This window comes from Mytilus californianus, unplaced genomic scaffold (genome assembly GCF_021869535.1).
Source record: "Mytilus californianus isolate M0D057914Y unplaced genomic scaffold, xbMytCali1.0.p SCAF_7, whole genome shotgun sequence".
In the NCBI taxonomy this organism is placed as follows: domain Eukaryota; kingdom Metazoa; phylum Mollusca; class Bivalvia; order Mytilida; family Mytilidae; genus Mytilus; species Mytilus californianus.
The window spans coordinates 35,867,852-35,875,824 of NW_026262723.1; positions in this window are offsets into that span (position 1 = coordinate 35,867,852).

A 7,973-nucleotide genomic window follows, 5' to 3' on the forward strand; every position below is an offset into this window, starting at 1 on the left:
ACTCATAGTTGGGAAAGCCAGATACATACTTTTTAGGTCTGTATCAGTTTGTTGGTACTAACATTAAGTCAAATCATCTTATTTTTATGTTTATGTTGTTTGGAAGCTGCAACAGTAAATGGATGTCTGTTGAGAGTTAGTATGCAAATTTATCAATCAACAGTTATAAGTTGTTTCCTAAAATTGTCTTTGGCAAATGACTGAAATGTTTAGATTTGAATTAATCCATAATGAAAAATATATTTATGTCTCCTATTGGACCAAGGAAGACATAATGTTTTTTTTTATTCTAATTTTCTTATCTATTTGCATTGACAAGATTTTGCTATGAATGTGTTTTAAGACATAGGTTTTGATATTTGGCACATTGGTGCAGCACCTCAAGACAATGTGTGGCATACAGTTTAAGATGATCTTTGATGGCTGAAATCATCTTTTGACTTCTTACAGAAGTAATTGTTCTTGAATGGTGATTTTTGTCTCGCCTTGACGAGTCAACAAGTGAGACATAGGTATGTTGTTTCCGGCGTCTGCGGCGGAGTCAACAATGTATTAGTTTGTGATAAGTTCTAGTTTATGGTGAACCACAAGTGGTAGGTCAATCATATTTAATATGCAATTGTATTAGCATTGGCACATCTCATTTCCATGGAGATTATTTGGCCCTGCCCCCTCAGTCATGGTCTATTGACTTCGAAACTTTTGCTTAGTCAACATGTATTAGTTTGTGATTAGGTCAGTTTATGGGGAACCACTAGTGGTAGGTCAATCATATTTGGTATGCAGTTGTATAAGCATTGGCATATCTCATTTCCATGGAGATTATTTGGCTCCGCCCCCTTTGTCATGGTCTATTGACTTTGAAAATTTGGCTTAGTTAACATGTACTAGTTTGTGATTATGTCAGTTCAAGGGGAACCACAAGTGGTAGGTCAATCATATTTGGTATGCAGTTGTATTAGCATTGGCACATCTCATTTCCATGGAGATTATTTGGCCTTGCCCCCTCAGTCATGGTCTATTGACTTTGAAACTTTTGCTTAGTTTACATGTATTAGTTTATGATTAGGTCTAGTTTATGATGAACCACAAGTGGTAGGTCAATCATATTTGTTATGCAGTTGTATTAGAATTGGCACATCTCATTTCCATGTAGAATATTTGGCCCCACCCCCTCAGTCATGGTCTATTGACTTTGAAACTTTTGCTTAGTTTACATGTATTAGTTTGTGATTAGATCAGTTTAAGATGAACTTATGTCAAGTCAATGATATTTGGTATGCAAATTTATTGGCATTTGCAAGTATCGTTTCCATAGAGATTATATAGCCCTACCCCTCTTCATGGTTCATTGACTTTGAAACTTTTACATGGTTTACAAGTTAATGTTTGTGTTTAGGTTTGTTTAAAGGGAAGGACTTATAATAAGTCAATGGTATTTGGTATACAGTTGTGCAAATGTATTAGCATTGGCACATCTTATTTCCATGGAGATTGTTTAGCCATGTACCTCAGTCATGGTTTATTGGCTTTGAATATTTGCAAAACTTACATGTTAAAGCAATTTATTCAATTGCAATTGCAGGTTTCATCTGACAATGACCTCATTTTTGATTCAGCCATGCTGGATCTATGTGATCACTCCGGATTTGGAGTTCTAAGTTGAAGACATATGAAAATTATTATGTGTTTCTATGACTTGCAGAATCTTTATAGATCTTTATACACCATTTTAATCTTCAACTGTCAACTTTTGATATGTTATTTGTCCTTGAATTAAGAAAAAGTTGGGCAAACAACTCTTTATTTTAGATATACACTTGCATATAGTTCCTTTGTAAATCAAAATTTAAATTAAATTGCCATTTATCAATTAATGTGGAAAAGGTGATTTATCAAAATTAAGCAGTTGTAGTCCGGCAGATCGGTGAAAAAGTTGTGGGTTTGATGATAAAAGCACCAAATTTGGCATGGTAGTAGTTCTTGGTGTTTCAAATAATATTAGCTATGGACCCACCTGAAAATTTCAAAATGGCGGCCTTTTCCAAGATGGCCGCCATAAAAAATCAAAATCAAGATATATATCACTTATACAAGGTCAAATTTATGGTCAAATTTGACCTGGCAGTAGTGCTAGTTGTTTCGAAAAATGTTAGCTTTGAACCAACGATGAAAATTCAATATGGCGGATTTTTCCAAGATGGCCGCCACAAAATATCAAAAGCAACAAATATCACTTATATAAGTTCAAATTTGTCATGATAGTAATTACTGGGTGCTTCGAACAGTATAAGCTATGGACCCAACTCGAAATTTCAATATGGCAGATTTTTCCAAGATGGCCGCCAAAAGATATCAAAATCGACAAAATTCTCTTACAAGGTTACAAAGTGTGTTGTTCTGACGTAAATTGAGTAAAGCTAAGTGCTTTATAACACCAAGTGCATGCCACATTTATTTACTAAAGCCAGACATAAAATGATTTGTGCGAAAAGTAAGGAAAAATCGTAACTACGGTACCGTTCTTGCAAAAAAAGTTTATCACGTATAGGCACTGGTGTAATTCTTGTATTTAGGTTAAACTTAACTAGAATATATACTTCTCGGGTCGAACAGTTTTCTTTGTTATCAAGTGGTAGAGGACATTGTAATTAGTTACGGATCTAAAACAAGCAGTAATATCAGGCTTAACAGGCCAAAACCAAGGCAGGCCGGCCGTGCTTGCGTCTTCTGTGTAGTGAATATTTCGATTTTGCAATTCAACAAGCAACCACAACAATTTGTTTGTATAACGATGATACTTAAAAACCCTGCACTATCAGGTAGTACAGGAAGACAGAATGTAGGCCAAAGTCCTTTCAACAGCCACTAGAAACATTAGTTAATAATGGTTTGGCCAAATATTCAGATGCAGTGGAGATATTCCATTAAGGCAAATATTCCATTCAGGCAAATATGACATTATCCATTTCAAAGTTATTTATATATTATTCTTTAACATTACATTAAACTGAATTAAAACCATCTAATTATGTGTGTAGGCCTTCTGCTGGATGCTAGCACACAGAAAGGAGGAGGTACTATATGACAAAATGTACAGTCTACGTTTGTCGTTTATGAATGATCTAACTATCCATTTATCTACAGTACTAGAACATTCCATTTATGAAAAATTCAACATTAAATATGTGGTTTTACAACATCAGCCGTGGACACTATTGACAACAACAAGAGTTTAACTACGGCTAACGAATCGTTCCATAGTACAATTTCAATATTTCAGCATTTTCTTAGTCGAACTTGTCAAATTCGTCATAATCTTTTGCTTTGAAATGCATGCGTTTCATACTTACATCTAATAATGACCGTTTTATGGACACGCACTCTGTCAATTGTCTTACCAGAAATAGATGTATGTCAACCTTGTATAATTACTCAATTGTGCAACACTATCGTTGCATGGTATAAATAAGTTAACAAAATGATAGCACAAATGGCTTTAAGACGATTATTATGAAAACGTTCAATATGTCTGAACAGCATTCCAAGCATGTAGAGCCAAGACAAATGGTCATCAACCTTTACTAATCAGACAGCATTGACCAATGTTACAAAAAGAGATCATACTTGTTACAAAGATTCGACATTCCATGAATATAATCCAGCAATGTGTCAATTTTTTCCGAGACATGTATCAATTATCACTTGTTATCAATTGTTTTATTGCTTTTTCAAAATCGGAACAGTGGAACTGGCCAAACATATTTCGAGCAGAAAAAATATTTTTGTTTAAGGTCCTTATATAGAAATTGCATCTTTCAGAACCTGATGTGATCGGTTAGAAACAGTGGTTGAACAAGTGAAACAAAGTTCTTATTGAATAGCAGAGTCTTTTAAGAGGCTCTCATGCATCACAAACAAGACATTTCCATGAGGTTACAGTAGGTGTACTTCTCATTCTTATGCAAAAGATCCTGATTTTTTACTGAGGAACGAGACCCTTGTGAGAACTTTGTAACTTTGAAAAAATGGAGTAATGAAGGGGGAAATATAAACTGATAAAGCGACCTTGACCACAACTGGTCTGCAACATTAAAGATTGAACGGGACATTTTGATGTGAGATAATTAAGAGAATGTTCCTTCTAGGTTTACAAAGATTCCATTACTGCTTATTCATCGGTTCTTTACATTAAACTTATGGCTTGCAGTACCCCTGTGCGATATTCTGCCATTTAACTATACAGTTTAGTTGAAACATATTTATTTATAGTGGATTGGGAAACAAGTAATTGCAACTTATATTAATCCCTTTCCACTTTGCGGGTGCGAGTGCTGCCTTGTGGCATTATAGCCAGCTCTTTTTCGAAATCTACAAAGGTGTCTTTTACGTGCAATAGATATGACTCTCTCTTAACACGGGTCAGCCATTTATCGTCCCCTTCCGACGGACTATCATCGTTTCTGAAGACCATACTCGCCAATGGTGTCAAGGGAGAGCCGAAAATTCAGTCCCTGACATTTACTCCCCGGAGCGGGGATCTAACCAGGAACCTTTGTGTTAGTAGTCCGATGCCCTAACCACTACACCACGGCTCTCCATGGTTATACAGTTTAAGTGTCTCGTAATTTGAAAATGGTAAATGTAGATTAATCCCAAGAGTAGAATTACACATTTGTAAAAAGTAGGGCAATCAGATTGGCTATCAATATCGCACAAATACAGCATTTAAAAGTATTTTGTCCAAAATTGGCCTTAGTAATTAACAAGATTAAATCCACCTTTGAAGTAATTTAACTTGATCAGGTAAGCCACATGTTCTACACCAGGAACGTTTTTATAAAAAAGCAAAAACACAACATTCTCAAGCTTTGGGTGTGGGAATGTTTCGGTCTTTTACCCAGAGTGCTACTTCGAGTGAATGCGGATGGCATATGCCTATTGGACATTCATCACAGAGGTCAGATGAAAATGACAAGGACAATGATGTTATGTACGATCATGTTTGAAATGTGGTGGGGAATGGGGCAAACACTGAATGGGCTGTCCTTAAGAATCATTTGTAAACTGCTGTGAAAATATGTTGTTTAGATTATAAAACAATAGAGAAAATCATTAGTAAAACAAAACCAGTTAAGAACATGGAAAAAAAAACGCAAACAAAAAAATGCTTTTGCAAATCACTACACAAAAATCTAACAATTGAGCATAACCAACCCCACCGAGGATGATCTCAGGGGCTCAAGAAAGGAAGGTACTGTTGTTTGGATAGATTGATTAGTCATATCCAGTAATTAGGCATATATATTTTATAATACTAGTAGTGGATTTAAAATATCTCTTTTCTAACCCTTGGAATCACAAAATTTCAAACATGTAAAAACCATTAGTCTATGTAAATAATCCTAAGCTTGACCGAAGGTGAACGTTTGAAATGAAAGTAAGGTTTTTCCATGCCGAAACGATGAATAAACAAGAATTTCACTTGTTGACAACGCAGACATTGAAAAATAAAGAGCAAATAACTCAACATTGAAAGCCAAAGTCCATTTTCATCAAAACTAGGGATCAACACAGGTTTTAGGAAGGGTGTGTAGTTTCTGGACAACTGGTAGCATTCGGGATGTTACTCATTTCAAGTAGAATTTCGGTGATTAGTAGTATTTATCATCTTGATGTTACCACAATCGAGGGAAAAGAAAGGATTATGACAAGGAGAAGTGGAACATTCCCATTATCATTTGTGACTTAGATGGTACTAAACGGTCAAACATATTCTGATGGCCTCCTGAAAACGTTCAAACGTTTCCATTTATGGGTTCTTTGATTAAATTGCCATTCAAGAAGCATCAATGTATCATGGAAACGCAATCCCTAGAATATTGTATGAACTGAAAACTGCAATTCGATAGAAGAAATAAATATCTTCAAAGCCTTATCTCATTTTTGTTCCTTTTTCACTTTTTGGCGGCCATTTAGAAATTTTCCGCCATTTTGAAAAAACTAAAAAGTTAAATATAACGAAATGACTTACTAGAAACGTTGGATAACATTTTATATGTTTTTAAAAGATTTGGTTTTGATATATTTTTTGCTCTATTTACATGGTTGTGAAATTTGGAGTGAATGGCAGACATCTTGAAAATGGCCGCCATATTGAATTTTTCAGAATGGGTTCATAGCTTAAATTGACTACCAAATATATATTTACAATTGTGCAAAGTTTCATGCTTTTATCATCAAACCCACAATTCTTTTAAATATATGCACGAATCATGGACTATTGATAAGAATAATGAAAGTGTTTTATCAGTATCTTATATTCCTGTAAGCCATTGAATAAAGTTTGGTTCAAAATGTGTATTGATATCTGAAAGTTGATACCCTCACTTTTTTAAAATGCTATTATTTCCATTGATTCATTAGGCAAATAAGAGTATTGATAAAGTAGTGAATACCAGTATGATAGACAACTGTCACGATTTTCAAAAAAATAACACTCAAAGGTGTAAGTATTAATTGGATTCAACTTCACTCAAATGCAGTCTTAATTGACTACAGTTACTATATCATGACAGTTGATATAATCATACTGGATTTAAGGTCAAGAATTTGAGTATTCAATTTATTACATATCTAACTGAATACACAAAATCTTGACATCAATAGTGTACCTATTATTTATTTTGATCAACACTACATAAAATTATTCTGTTAATTTTGTGTGAAAGCTGACTGATTTTAAAATAATTAAGATGTGGTTTTTTTTCAAAGAAAAGATTAAAAATAAAATATGTATAAAAAAGGCAACAACATTTTATTTCACTTGTAAAATCAGTGTCATAATCATCTGACATAAGTTAATAATTAAGGTCTATTTAAGTTACAACTATCAGTAATTTGGTGAAACAATAAACACAATTGCATAACTCTTACCTAAGCATTTTCTGCAATACATTTATTTGTATATTCCCCATTAAATTGCTATTTAACAGTAATTTGAATTATCTCAGCATAAGGTATTTGTACATGTATATTTGTATACAGGAAATTTAGATAGAAATTAGTTATTTATTTTTGTTGTTGAGAAAGGGCATTTTAATGCCTCTTTCTGGAAATTATTTAGCCAATTATTATTAATGGCATGTACAAAATATGCTACACATTTAAAAATCTCCCTTAACATTCTTGTCAAAATCATTGAATTTCAAATGTTTCTAAAAATCTTACAGTGTTTTCAATAGAAATACCAAAAATAATTTGCATCAGTATTGCAAAATTCTCCATCTTTGGGCAATAGATTATAAACTTTTGCGAGATTATGGAAATGAAAATAAAAAAAAATATTGAAAAGTATTGTCAGAAAAAATGTCAGACTAGCTACAAATTGGCTGGATCACAACATTCATGATGCTTTCATCATGGTTCATTGTTCATTAAGTTTTTGTTTTGTGTTTTGGTCTGTTTCTCAGATACTAGAAGAAATAAGTTACCTATATTTGGTGTAGGGAATAGTAGTACATGTCTGTTGTTTGGTAGTCTCATCAAACCTTGACCTCATTTTCATGGTTCATTGGTCAATGTTTAGTTTTTGGTCTGTTTTTTCGGATACTTTAAGCAATAGGTCAACTTTATTTAGTGAATTGAATGATTGCAATGTGTACATATCTATCTGGCATGGTTCATCAGACTTTGACCACATTTTCATGGTTCGTTGGTCAAATGTTAAGTTGTTTTGGTATAAGTCTGTTTCTTAGATATTTTAAGCAATGGGTCAACTATTTTTTCGTGTATGGAATTATTGTAATGTATACATGTTGGTCTGGCAGGGTTCATGTGATATTTGTTGATTGATTGATTGTTGGTTGCTTAACGTCCAATAGTAAATATTTCATTCATGTTCAGGACGAGAACAAATGAACAATAAATACAAGAGGTAGGTCCTATAGTAGACCATCCGGGTAAATTCGGAG